Source organism: Schistocerca piceifrons, chromosome X, assembly GCF_021461385.2.
Source record: "Schistocerca piceifrons isolate TAMUIC-IGC-003096 chromosome X, iqSchPice1.1, whole genome shotgun sequence".
In the NCBI taxonomy this organism is placed as follows: domain Eukaryota; kingdom Metazoa; phylum Arthropoda; class Insecta; order Orthoptera; family Acrididae; genus Schistocerca; species Schistocerca piceifrons.
In genome coordinates this window covers 13,518,683-13,533,917 of record NC_060149.1, presented here as the reverse complement: position 1 = coordinate 13,533,917, position 15,235 = coordinate 13,518,683, and the positions used below count along the sequence as shown (strand labels likewise).

Below are 15,235 nucleotides of genomic sequence, written 5' to 3'. Positions count from 1 at the left end.
GTCAGAAACATTACTTTCCTCACTATTTTCGGTCAAAAGAATGGATATATTTACTTTAATGCTAACACCACTACAAACATCAAACAAAGTGCCAGAATGAGATTTTCACTCTGCAGTGGAGTGTGCGCTGATATGAAACTTCCTGGCAGATTAAAACTGCGTGCCGGACCGAGACTCGAACTCAGGACCTTTGCCTTTCGCGGGCAAGTGCTCTACCAACTGATCTACCCAAGCACGACTCACGCCCCATCCTCACAGCTTTACTTCTGCCAGATTCGCAGGAGAGCTTCTGTTAAGTTTGGAAGGTAGGAGCCGAGGTACTGGCAGAAGTAAAGCTGTGAGGACGGGGCGCGAGTCGTGCTCGGGTAGCTCAATTGGTAGAGCACTTGCCCGCGAAAGGCAAAGGTCCCGAGTTCGAGTCTCGGTCCGGCACACAGTTTTATTCTGCCAGGAAGTTTCATCAAACAAAGTGCTTCTGTATATCAACAAGGCCACTACAGCAAATGGATATTTCCGCTGTGAAACTGTCACTTAACTACCAACTATATAGATCAACAACTGATGAAAACTGAAATGTTAAATATTGATTATCAGTACTTAATAATTGCTTCCGATCTTAGTCGCGGAGATTTGAGCATCATCATTAAGGTTCTTCTTACACTTTTTGACAATCACTCAAAAGAAGGACGGTGAGATAACGCTGGCAGTTACTGAAAAATCAAATGTTTGCCAAATATAAACAGCTGTACTAAAATATTGGGGTTATCCAGCAAAATCCTATTCACAACAGCTACTTTCTTAATGAATCAAGGTCATAACAAACAAGCCTACATAGAGCTTTCTTGGGTAGAAGGATCATTATTAACAGCAGCAGTACCAGCAGCAGCAGCAGCAGCAGCAGCACCAGCAGTACCAGTACCAGCAGCAGCAGTACCAGCAGCAGCAGCAGTACCAGTACCAGCAGCAGCAGCAGTAGCAGCAGTACCAGTACCAGTAGCAGCAGCAGTACCAGTACCAGCAGCAGTACCAGTACCAGTACGTACCAGTACCAGTACCAGCAGCAGTAGTACCAGTACCAGTACCAGCAGCAGTACCAGTACCAGTACCAGTACCAGTACCAGCAGCAGAAGTACCAGCAGTAGTACCAGCAGGAGCATGTGCATGTGCAAAAAGCTTTCTTTTTCAGAATAGTAAATTTGAAGCTAAGAGCAAATGATGATGTATAACTTTGACTTTTTAAATGAGTACAGAACATGAATGCAGCCTAAAGGAATTATACTTCCGAATGACAATATTTTTGTAATTGAAATTTCTCTGATGTTTTCCCTAGAATAATTCTACAACTGTTGCTTCTAGAGAAAATATTCACCAGGATGAAATTAACTCATAACTCATGAGGTGTGGTCTCTCAGACCACACGAAAATTTTCTAACTCGCTCTCCAAGGCCAGTTGTGGAATACTTCTATACTCCCCCTACCCTGCTTAAACTGCCAAGCCTACGATGTTTTGTCGTCGGCTGCATTATCGCATTCTGTGTTTATTGTTGACACATGTTGGGGTCTCCTAGACCGCGCCTCGTGAACCAGGTACCTGGTTTGTTCAGTACAGTAGCTCAAAATGTGTTGGCACGAATGTGTCATTTTTAACTTTCCCGGGCTTGATGAAATTGTTAGTTGGTCTATGAAGGAAGGTGTCAGTGATGTAGATTGAGAAATAACCGAAAAAGACAACGATTTTACATTAGCCAGTGATCACAATTCTGCTGTCTAACAAGAGTATCATTCAGAGGATGGACTTCAGGACAGTTGTGATGGGGATCTGTCTGTTTCTTCAATGAGATACTTAAAGTGTCTGTTAAAATCTAACATGTTTTGAGTGGTGATAAGAAAAATGTAGTTCCCAGCAATGAATGTCAATTTGACGGATTTTCTTTTTGTACTTATTGGGTGGAATTTTTATGCACAAATTTAAACCACATAATTTAGTTTTATTTGGAAATTAATTTGCTACAGAGATTGTATAATTTTTCAGAGTGTAAAATTCAGTATTCTAACAGTCTATTTATGTGTACTATTTAAAAGAACCACACAAAATTATGTGCTTTTGTGTGATAAATAGTAAAATGCTGCAGGCTTTGTTTAGTGCAATAAAATAAACTAGAAGTATTTAAACACCACTTAAATAATTGTAAAAACAGATGTTATACAGCATAAATTAAAAATTTCAAATGAGTTTTGTCTTTTAAACCAAGATTGAACATAGGGGTCCCAGAGACCCCACCTCGTGGTATACGTTACAGAAAAGTCACACTGCGAGTTAAGGGTTAAACTGCACTAAATATCCTACAAAAAAGAGCCTATTCATATTTTCTCTAGGAATAACAGTTTCTGTGTCACATGGCATAAAATAAATGTTTATTTTCAAATGAAGTGGGTTAAGAACAAATATTAAATGTTTGTACCACATCGAAGTGCAGTAGGACTCAACTGAGGAATAAATAGTGCTCTGGGGATGTAACAGACTAGAGAGAGAGAGAGAGAGAGAGAGAGAGAGAGAGAGAGAGCGAGAGAGAGAAAGAGAGAGAGAGAGAGAGAGAGAGAGAGAGAGAGGGTAGGTCAGAGCATTGTAGTCATGCACTTCCCTCCTCTGTAGGACTGCAAACTGAAGAGTAAGCAGGCGAGTCCTCACTCATTCTACTCTATCAGATCACAATAAGTAACTACAGGGTGTTTCACAAAGTTATACTGACCCTTCCATAGTGCAATTTATGGACCACTGGGGACACAGTGCACAGACATACGTAAGAGTACTATTTTCCACAAAGTGTGTTAACACTACTTGGAATGCAGACATGAGTTACCAACAACACTGATGCAAGAAACACATATGGACAGAAATCACTTAAATCTCTTCACACTGTTGTTCTCTGTACAAGCATAAATTCACCCTTAGTCATCTTGTATGGCAACAGCAGTGTTTTCCCGGGAAAAGTGAATTCCTTGCCACATGCGCTGCTTGCTTTTCAGTTTACAGACTGTACCTTGCCAGCATTTCCTGTGTAGTCCTTTTATGTGAGTAGGCAAAATAACTTCATTGATTTCATGTTTATATAGTGGAGTTATTTTCAGTTTATTATATAAGTACTGATTTGTAGTTGCTAAATTAGCTATTATGTAACATACATCACTATAAACAATGGCTGAGAAGCACATAATTTGTAAGTGTGGTGATGTCAGCTACCTATGTGGTGGTGGTGGAAAACGGATTGAATTCATGGATGTGACACCTTGCTGCTACCTATCAGTGACAGCGCATTGTGGAACTGTGCCATAGTCACTTGGCGGTGAATTAATGAATGGCCTGAAAGTTTCTGCACTTCTCTCAGCATTAATTGTGTTATGAGTAGATTGCATCAATCTCTTCCATTCAGGAATTGCTGTCACTTTTAGAGTGTGATACAGTAACTTGCCACACATCCACAGTGTATCTCGGAAAGTGGATGTGGTCTGATGGAACGGAGTGATTATGTTCAAATCTAGAACAGTAATCTATTGTAATGCATTGCTTGACATGTACTGAAATATATTAAGTCACATAACATCTACATGACCTGGTTCTGTTGCAGAGCAAGCCAACTGAGGCGTCTGAGTCTCTTCAGAGATTGGGAGAGCTAGGGCTGCAGTGATTCATTTGGTATCTCTCATTCCATGAAAAGTATTCCAGCAAGTGATAGTAGAGACAATGAAATCTACAATGTCAAATATACATTGACAGCATGTTACGCTTGATGCAGGTGCTCTTCAGTGTGGTAAGACAGCTCCAGCTGGTGAACTTTTATGTAAAAAAGCTCATCTAACAACTGTAAATAAGAACTCAATAAAATGAAAGTAATTCCATTATATCAAAACCAGCCCAGTGAAGTTACTTTGTCAACTCACATCAAAGAACAGGACAGGAAATGCAGGAGAAATATAGCCTGCTTGTAAACTGAAAAGCGAGCAGCAATGATAGTAGAGGAAGTTGTCTATCCCAGAAAAATGCTGCTGCTGCTGCTGCACAGAATCACTAAGAACCAACTTCCCCTCTAGCAGTGTGGAACAGAGCACAGATTTACATAGACGTAGGTCATGTGTGGTTTTTGCATTAGTATTATTAGTAACTCTTTATCTGTATTCCATGTAGTGTTAAAATACATTGCAGAAAATAAACGCTCACCAGGTATGTATGTGCACTGTGTTGCCAGTGATTCATAATATGCACTGCAGAAGGATTGGTATGACTTCATGAAACAACCTGTAATTACTTCTTGTGGTATAGTGGGATAGATAAGAGTGGGGAAGGACCTGCTCACTGTTCAGTTTGCAAGCCTATCCAGGGTGGAAGTGTGTGACCACAATCTGGCAACCTTCCCTCACACTTCTAACCTCCACCCTGTTACATCCCCAGAACACAATTTATCCGTTGCTCTGGTCCTACTGCACTTATACGTGGCACACATTGAGTGTTTGTTTTTAACCTACTTCATTTAAAAATAAACATTAATTTTACACCATTAAAAATATTTTTAATAATCTGTGATTTTTCCATCCCCTGCAATGCAGTCCTATGAATAGGAACTTTCCTGTAGTTTAATTTTGTGCTGGGAAACATTTTTACTAGAAAACAGCAGTTTTCGAGTTATTCAACAAAAAACGTAAAAAGTGACCCCTGAATACCGTCCACCCATCAGTCAGGATTTTTAGTAAGTTGTTCATGGCACTCCCTCCTAACACTGTACAAAAATCTGTAGTTATATGAATTTTTCCCTTAATTTTCCTTCATTGACTGGACTATTTTACCTACATTGTTTATAATTATTCCAAAGATAACCACACAATCATGAATCAAATGTACTTATAGCGTGTATCACAGACTGTCTAGTAGTAATCATTGTATTACAATCCAGGGATGTTTCCCATTAACCTGTTAAGTTGGTAGTTTGCGCAAGCGCGCGCCTCTTCCACAGTGGGTAATATACGTCCGCGCGCCCGTTCGCAGTGGTGCTGCGCACTTTTCTCAGGTTTTCCTTCGCGTTTTCAGTGTTGAATTTAAATTGATATTAGGTGGAAATGAATAAAATATATTACGGAAGTTAACAAAACTGTATTTTCACAATATTACATATCGTTTTCAGTGTGAAACATTTTAAAATAAGGTGCTGCACACAAGGAAAATTCACATTCTGCGCACCAGTATGAAGTGTCTTTGCGAAGGCCTTTTCTCGTACACACCACACACCTACTTGTTGGTTTTTTTCTTCGTTGTGGGTGGCAGAAGGTTTGAAAAAACGCCTGGCTGTAAGGTGTGTTGCTTTTGGTGTTCAAGGTGGTCGTCCTACTGATGTCCCTTGATGTGGTGAAGATATGATCAACTGTTCACCAAGACTAATCAGGAAGCTCATTCTACTTTGTTCGCCACCATGCTTCTTGTACAGAATGTATGCATTGTAGCATGCAATGTCCAACAAGTGGTGGAAAAGCTTCTGAAGAATTTTTTCAGCCTGCTTCTGGCCATCTGGTAGTTCTCTAACTGAGAATTGCACCTATCCACGCCCCCCCCCCCCCCCATATTCTTGTTCTTGTTGTAGTCAACGACAACTTGTGGCTTTTGAACGATTCCGTTTACATTAACAAATGTACCGTCATGCAAGGTGCTGACCATAAAAACGTCTCTTGTGTCTTCCCATTTCATTACCATCTGCTTGCCTTTGTACCCTGTTATGTACTCCCCTTTCTTCAGTTTTTCCTTTTTTATGAAGTCAGGGAACCCCTTCCCGTCTTGCCGCATTGTGCCGACAACATCGGTGTTATTGCTGGTTAGTTTGTCCACCAAATCTGTACTGGTGTACCAGTTGTCAGGGTAAATACAGTGGCCTTTCCCAAGTAGATCGTGTGCAAGCTCCAAAACAATTCCGAGAGGTTATTTTTTCGTCTGGATAGTGGCTACCATAATTAGTGTCCTTTCCAGTGTAAACAAAGTCCCATACATACCCGGAACTGCTTTCACAGAGTTCGTACAATTTGATGCCAAATCTGCTACGCTTTGATGGAATACATTGCTTCCATCCAAGCCGTCCTTTCCAGAGCAACAACGATTCGTCAACGGTGATGTTGCTTTCTGGCATGTACAATGATCTGAATTTACACCACAGATGCTCCATAATGGGGTGAATTTTGAATAGTTTTCTGCTGATAGTGCCTAGTGGATCATATGAGGTATTGTCAGCAAAGTGGAGGAATTTCAATAGAAGATGAAACTGCTTTTCACTCATTACTTTCCTGAAGAAAGGTGTGTCAACTGATTCCCTCTTTGAAAATTACATTCTGTGGTCTGGTTTGTTAAGAATTCCTTGAAGTAAAAGCATTCCAATAAGTGTTTTTACCTCGTTGCGTGTAGTATTCTGCCAACTGTGAACCCTGGAGCGTGCTGCTAAATTGGGATGAGAAGCTATGAACTGTTCTGCATATAAGTTCGTGTGTTCAGCTATCATTGTGCACAAAGCATCATCCACAAAACACATAAAACAACTCATCACATCATTTTGTTTTAGAGGCACAACTGTACCACTATTACCACTGAACAAATATTGAATACGAACTGAACTAGCAAGCACAAATTCACTAGGTACAGTCTGCTGCAGTAGTGTCTCGTCATCATCAGATGTTTCCGAATCGAAGTCACTTTCACTAGCCTCAACATCTGTATCTTGAAAACTTTCATAACTGTCACTGAAATTTTCGTCACTTTCTAAAAGCAGCTTCTCAATCTCCGAATCTGGTGAACGACTTCTTTTCGCCATTGCAAAAGCTCACTCACTAACGCTGCGGTAAATACAGACGAAAAAGGTGCGCTTTTGCAGCTGCTTCACAGGACGCATTTTCTCGACGCGCGCTCGGGTGGACAATGTTATAACTAGCCTAGAACACACTGTGTTGCGTGACAAGAGCTGCCGTCTAGTGGACGAAGCTCAACTAATACCACAGTGTCAACAGCAGGCTGATAACTCATCATTCCCACTAGCTACTAGTCACAGAACGCAGTGGACGGATATATCCGTCGAACCCACTGTGCAATAGCAGAGCATGGACGGATATATCAGTCATGCCCACTTAAAAGGTTAACATTTGTAAAAGCTGATACTAACTTTGGGTATTTATTTATCATTTTCTGCAATGAGTCCTCAAGTGGATGCCTTTTTCCAAATGGCAGAAATCATCATCTTACAAAACAATGTCACATAAAAAACTGATCATATTACATCTATTTTATAAATTTACAAAACAGTTCACACAATAATGCTTCATTCTCAGTCACAATGGAAGTGATATTGTAACACTTCAGAACTACCATCTAAAATTTCTTGGGAGAATACGAACACTGTCCTGTAAAAAACTTTATTTCTTAAACCACTTCCTATTGATCTGATGTACACTAATGTCCATTAAAATTGCTACACCACGAAGATGACATGCTACAGACGTGAAATTTATCTGACAGAAAGAAGATGCTGTGATATGCAAATGATTAGCTTTTTCAGAGCATTCGTACAAGGTTGGCACTGGTGGTGACACCTAAAACGTGCTGACATGAGGAAAGTTTCCAACCGATTTCTCATACACAAACAGCAGTTGACCGGTGTTGCCTGATGAAACGTCGTCGTGATGCCTCATGTAAGGAGGAGAAATGCGTACCATTACGTTTCTGACTTTGTTAAAGGTCGGATTGTAGACTATCGCGATTGCGGTTTATCGTACCGCGACATTGCTGCTCGCGTTGGTCGAGGTCCAATGACTGTTAGCAGAATATGGAATTGGTGGGTTCAGGAGGGTAATAGGGAACACTGTGCTGGATCCCAAAGGCCTCGTGTCACTAGCAGTCGAGATGACAGGCATCTTATTCGCATTACTGTAATGAATCGTGCAGCCACGTCTCGATCCCTGAGTCAACAGATGGGGACATTTGCAAGACAACAACCATCTGCACGAACAGTTCGACGACATTTGCAGCAGCATGGACTATCAGCTCGGGGACCATGGCTGCAGTTACCCTTGACACTGCATCACAGATAGGAGCGCCTGCGATGGTGCACTCAACGACGAACCTGGGTGCAAGAATGGCAAAACGTCATTTTTTCGGATGAATCCAGGTTCTGTTTACAGCATCATGATGGTCGCATTCGTGTTTGGCATCATCGTGGTGAACGCACATTGGAATCGTGTATTCGTCGTCGCCATACTGGCATATCACCCGGTGTGATGGTATGGGGTGCCATTTGTTACACGTCTCTGTCACCTCTTGTTCGCATTGATGGCACTTTGCACAGTGGACGTTACATTTCAGATGTGTTATAACCCGTTGCTCTACCTTTCATTTGATCCCTGCAAAACCCTACATTTCAGCAGGATAATGCATGACCGTATGCTGCAGGTCCTGTACGGGCCTTTCTGGATACAGAAAATGTTCGACTGCTGCCCTGGCCAGCACATTTTCCAGATCTCTCACCAATTGAAAACGTCTGGTCAATTGTGGCTGAGCAACTGGCTTGTCACAATACGCCAGTCACTACTCTTGACGAACTGTGGTATTGTGTTGAAGCCGCATGGGCAGCTGTACCTGTACACGCCATCCAAACTCTGTTTGACTCAATGCCCAGGTGTATCAACGCCGTTATTACGGATAGAGGTGGTTGTTCTGGGTACTGATTTCTCAGGATCTATGCGCCCAAACTGCGTGAAAATGTAATCACATGTCAGTTCTAGTATAATATATTTGTCCAATGAAACCGGTTTATCATCTGCATTTCTTCTTAGTGTAGCAATTTTAATGGCCAGTAGTGTAGGTACGCTTTAAGACGGTATGAAACTCATGACATCAAATGCAAACCACATGAATGAACAGTTCCACTCTCCTATGAAACTATTTTGCCTCGCATCTGACTTAAGTTCGAGGTCTTCAGAATTTTATGTATGCTTTGTGGAGTGTGATGCCTAGCTGATTGGCAACAGCTTTCCATCTCTTTTTCGGATCACAGTTTTTGTATTATACATTAATTTTGACATCCCAAAACAGGTTGTAGATGAATCACATTTATAAAATTCATAGTTTTTTTGTTCATTCACTTCTCCATTGCTGTACACAACAAACAACTGCAACACATTTGGGTACATGTACAAACTTCCAAACAAAAGCAAAACATGACTGAAGTATTTTCAGAGAGAAGTAGGAAACAAAGATGAGAGCAAAAGGGAAGTAATTACAGACAAGGACAGACACAGATGTTGCCTCACAACACGAAATATTCTCCATCGTTGGTGGAAAACACCAGCAACCCCTCGGCAGTAAGTTGTCAACTACCTGCAACAGCCTGTAACACCAACATTACTGCACAGCCATACTGCAAGGTTGCAGTCTATTGAAGCAACATTGATGGCAATTTTATTGCCCCCAAATATTGCCATAAAACATGGCTCATCTAAATGCACCTTTGTAAGAGAGCCGACATCATAGTCTCAGTCTTTCCAGCCACAGCATATGCCACTCAATGACAATGCAGGAGGCGACACACTGGAAAATCAGTGCAAGAGTTCAAACGAATGGAACACTGACACTGAATGGGTGTGAGGTGGGAAGCAGAAGCGTAGCTAATTATTAGTACCAATGTAAGTAAATTATTCATCGTGTGTTTCCTAGAGGTCACCGGCAGTAACTTATTGCAAGCAATGATAAATGACACATTTGTGGTGATACATTTACGTAGGTAACACTGTTCTACAAAAAAAAAAAAAAAAACCTTTTTTCTATTTCTGATAAAAAATATTGTGATCCTAGTTGTATTTTGAGTGCTGAATTGAAAACTGTTTTTGGTTTTTTTCTGTCAGGGATAGTTTATGAGTAATCGCAATTTTATTTCTCTTTTCAGTTTCTGATATAGTGCAGCAAACGTGAGGTGAAATTCGACAAACAAATGCACATCTTTATGATATTATAAGTTCATCACATTAATGGAGGGTGGGATCTAACATATAACACAGTAACCTTTGTGTACACACTTTGAAGCATTTATTTGACATTAGAAATTACAGAAAATTGACAAACAATGAGCCACTGCCTTGTAACGCACATCACGTTTTTCTCTTGTATTGTGAATCTTTCTTTTCTCGAATGATATTCCAGCAATAATCTGCTAACATAGAAGGTACCCACTTCCCTTCATAGCTCCTTTCTGTGGTAGAAATGTCTTTATGGAATCTTTCCCCATGTTCATTCGAAAGGTCACTACAACTTTCTGTGAAGTAGTCCAGATGAGAGTCCATCATATGTACCTTCAAAGACATATTGCACCCCAAATCCTGATATGCTGCACCATTGCTTTGTAGTTAGTAGCTCCTCTTCTTCCGAGGAAGTTTTCCGACACCATCTTGAAACAGTCACATGCAGTTTTTTCTTTATCCGTTAAACATGCTTCAAAATTTGCATCTTTCTGCAGCTCCCTGATTTGTGGGCCCACAAATACACCATCCTTAATTTTTGCAGCTGAAAGACGGGGGAATTTGGTAGCTAGATATGCAAACCCACAGCCTGTTGGATCCATGGCCTTCACGAATTGTTTCATCAGGTCAAGTTTGATGTGAAGCGGTGGAAGTAGTATATATTCAGGAGCTACCAGACTTTCACGTTGTACATTCTTTTCGCCAACTTTCCATCTTCGCCTAGGCCATTTCTTTTTCACGTAGTGAGAATTTCGGCCTCGACTATCCCACTTGCAAAGAAAACAGGCATACTTTGTGTAGCCTTGTTGCATTCCCAGTACCATAGCAATTACCTTGGAATCTGCACATATTTTCCATTTGTGTTCATTGTATTTTAATGAATTTAGCATCCTTTGTACGAATTCGTAATTCTCTTTTGTCAAACTAGCGTAAGCTACTGGAACAGAGGGTATTTTATTTCTGTTATGGAGCAAAACACCCTTCAGACTTGTTTTCGATGCATCTATGAAAAGTCTCCACTTCTGTGAAATATAAGTGAAGTTCAGCACTTTCATCAGGCCAGCAACGTCATTGCAAAATGTCAGTGCTTCGTCAGTTGAAAAATAAGAAATAAAGGCATATTCTCTGTGCCTGAACACACTGATTTTAGCACTTTGGTGCAGTATATTATACTCTTGTAATCTTGAATCAGGCAACTGCGCCTTTTGTTTACTTAGTCCTAGATCACGTATTAAATCATTTAAATCTGCCTGTGTTAGCAAATGTGGCGATGACTCACTTGTGCAGTGATATAAAGAATCATCATCTGTGATTTCTTCAGTACTACTTATTTCACTGTCACTCGGAATTTGACCTCGTGCTCTTGAAGGTACTGGAAGGTTGTTGGAATGCTGCACTGGCATTCTCGCTGAAAGCAGATCTGGGTAAACAATGTGCCTCTTCGACTTTTTGTTTGTAAAACCCTGAATTTTTGTTAGACAGAAATAACAATCAGTAACATGGTCCTTAGGCTCCCTCCACACCATGGGAACAGCAAACAACGCCACATTCTCTTTACCTTTCCACCACTGAATTAGTTTGCAGTAACATGTATCACAACAGAAATGTGGTGCCCATTCTTTATCTTTGTCTCCTACCTCTACTCCAAAGTAATTTTTGTATGCTTTCTTTATGACTGAAGGAATTTTCTTCCTATTTCTGGCAAAAGTGAACTTCCCACAGATGTAGCAGAAGTTGTCCGGCTTATATTGACATCCACGACGACGTGGCATTTCTGCAAATTTAAAAATACCACTTTGGTAATACACCTGTATTAAATTAATAGTAGGGAACTAGAGGAACGCTGATGTGTAAAAACAAGCAGTCGTTTTACCTTCAGCGCCAGGTTCAATCAGTTTACACACAGGAACTAAAAAATTCAACCGTGCTCGGAAATATGACAGACAGTTACTTGTCAGCCAAAACACCCACTCGTTAAGACTGACACAAATTGCGGCTAACACCACTGTTGTAAACTCGATACACCTGCACCTAGGAGGCGTGAAGCTTTACTGCCGAGGCAGCAACTGGCTGTCGCCGTTCGAGTTAATGAAATGTTTCAGGTGGTCTTAATGAAATAGGTGTGGCGGGGGATAACCTTATGATGTCCGATTCTTCTCACCTGCTGTTGCACAAGAAATTATCACGTTCTATCACTACTGGATGCGGCAACATACCCGTATTTCTCTATAACGTCTCTGTGTTTGCCATGAAAAAAAAGATATATATATATAGTATCCCTGACAACGATATTTTGTTTACATATTTGAATTTCCCACGGTAAAATGGTCTAGAAGCACATACTTTAATATCAGAAATAGAACCCATGTCGAACAGTGTAACCAAAATGTGCGGCAGCTAAACAGACTGAACTGTTTTGAGTAAGTGAAGTAACCGGACACCAGCTGTCCAGGGAAGTTCTGCAGGGAAACTAATACGTTCAAGATATTCACTACATAAAGGCTGTTTTGCAAGCCGCTGCTATCGACCCTCGTATCGTACAGGCTTCTGTTTGTTTTGGTTAGTATAGCTCAGTGTCCGATAGATCCTCAGTGACAGAGCACCTCGTGTTCCTGCTGCTAAGAAGGCGAGTACAGAGTTCATTTGTTGTATATTTATACGAGCTTCAAACAGGAGCAGCAACTGCAGTAACGGATAGGAACTGTGATTGGTGTGTACAGATGTGAGCTGAGTTGGCGACCCTTTGCTCACAGCTCCAGACTGCGTTGGATTCAGTCACACAGCTTGAGGCTGCTGCCATGGGGCATCACTGTGGAGGGTAGGATGTGGTGATGTGAGAGACATCGAGCATGTCACACGTGTCCCCTGTTCGGCCCACTGCTGTGGCCACCCTGGATACTGCCTGCACTGAAGTTGACCCCTCATCTACATCTACATCCATGCTCTGCAAGCCACCTGACGGTGTGCGGCGGAGGGTACTTTGAGTACCTCTATCGGTTCTCCCTTCTATTCCAGTCTAGTATTGTTCGTGGAAAGAAAGATTGTCGGTATGCCTCTGTGTGGGATCTAATCTCTCTGATTTTATCCCCATGGTCTCTTCGCGAGATGTACGTAGGAGGGAGCAATATACTGCTTGACTCCTCGGTGAAGGTATGTTCTCTAAACTTCAACAAAAGCCCGTATCGGGCTACTGAACGTCTCTCTTGCAGAGTCTTCCACTGGAGTTTATCTATCATCTCCGTAACGCTTTTGCGATTACTAAATGATCCTGTAACGAAGCACGCTGCTCTCCATTGGATCTTCTCTATCTCTTCTATCAACCCTATCTGGAACGGAGCCCACACGGGTGAGCAGTATTCAAGCAGTGGGCGAACAAGTGTACTGTAACCTACTTCCTTTGTTTTCGGATTGCATTTCCTTATGATTCTTCCAAAGAACCTCAGTCTGGCATCTGCTTTACTGATGATTAATTTTATTTGGTCATTCCATTTTAAATCACTCCTAATGCCTACTCCCAGATAATGTATGGAATTAACTGCTTCCAGTTGCTGACCTGCTATATTGTAGCTAAATGATAAAGGATCTATCTTTCTATGTGTTCGCAGCACATTACACTTGTCTACATTGGGATTCAATTGCCATTCCCTGCACCATGCGTCAATTCGTTGCAGATCCTCCTGCATTTCAGTACAACTTTCCATTGTTACAACCTCACAACATACTACAGCATCATCTGCAAAAAGCCTCAGTGAACTTCTGATATTATCCACAAGGTCATTTATATATATTGTGAATAGCAATGGTTCTACACACCTGAAATCACTCTTACTTCGGAAGACCTCTCCACTGAGAATGACATGCTGTGTTCTGTTATCTATGAACTCTTCAATCCAATCACACAATTGGTCTGATAATCCATATGCTCTTACTTTGTTCATTAAACGACTGTGGGGAACTGTATCAAATGCCTTGCAGAAGTCAAGAAACACAGCATCTACCTGGGAACCCGTGTCTATGGCCCTCTGAGTCTCGTGGACAAATAGCGCGAGCTGGGCTTCACACGATCGTCTTTTCAGACATCCGTGCTGATTCCTACAGCGTAGATTTCTAGTCTCCAGAAAAGTCATTATACTCAAAGATAATAAGTGTTCCAAAATTCTACAACTGATCGACGTTAGAGATATAGGTCTATAGTTCTGCACATCTGTTCAACATCCCTTCTTGAAAATGGGGATGAGGATGACCTGTGCTCTTTTCCAATCTTTTGGAACGCAATGCTCTTCTAGATACCTACGGTACACCCCTGCAAGAAGGGGCAAGTTCCTTTGCGTACTCTGTGTAAAATAGAACTGGTATCCCACCAGGTCTAGTGGCCTTTCCTGTTTTGAGAGACTAATTGTTTTTCTATCCCTCTGTCATATATTTCGATATCTACAATTTTGTCATCTGTGTGACAATCTAAAGAAGGAACTACAGTGCAGCCTTCCTCTGTGCAACAGCTTTGGAAAAAGAAATTTGGTATTTCGGCCTTTAGTCTGTCATTCACTGTTTCAGTACCATTTTGGTCACAGAATGTCTGGACATTTTGTTTTGATACACCTGCCGCTTTGACATAAGACCAAAATTTCTTAGGATTTTCTGCCAAGTCAGTATATAGAACTTTACTTTTGAATTCATTGAACGCCTCTCGCATATCCCTCCTCACACTACATTTCGCTTCGTGTAATTTTTGTTTTTTCTGCAAGGCTTTGGCTATGTTTATGTTTGCTGTGAAGTTCCCTTTGCTTCCACAGTAGTTTCGTAACTCGGTTGTTGTACCACGGTGGCTCTTTTCCATCTCTTACGATCTTGCTTGGTACATACTCATCTAATGCATATTGTAGAATGGTTTTGAACTTTGTCCACTGATCCTCAACACTATCTGAACTTGAGACAAAACTTTTGTGTTGAGCCGTCAAGTACTCTGAAATCTGCTTTTTGTCACTTTTGCTAAACAGAAAAATATTTCTATTTATGGCTGAAACCATCGATGCAGTAACTGCTTTATGATCACTGATTCCCTGTTCTGCATTAACTATTTCAAATAGTTCGGGTCTATTTGTCAGCGGAAGGTCTAATATGTTATCGCCGTGAGTCGATTCTCTGTTTAGCTGCTCAAGGTAGTTTTCAGATAATGCACTTAAAAAATTTCACTAGATTCTTTATC

General features: G+C 41.1%; 1 protein-coding gene across 5 annotated transcripts in view; it reads right to left on the bottom strand.

Moving 5' to 3' along the window:
• The window catches only part of LOC124723225 (mucin-5AC-like), an 81,258-nt gene that overhangs the window by 36,774 nt on the left and 29,249 nt on the right, over positions 1 to 15,235 (bottom strand). The window contains exon 4 of one of the 5 annotated variants that reach the window (XR_007006548.1): positions 454 to 710. The exons of the other annotated variants lie outside the window; for them this stretch is intronic. The gene's annotated coding sequence lies outside the window, so the exon portion shown is untranslated. Of the gene's footprint in view, positions 1 to 453; positions 711 to 15,235 lie in introns of those variants that run through there. 5 annotated transcript variants of the gene reach the window in all.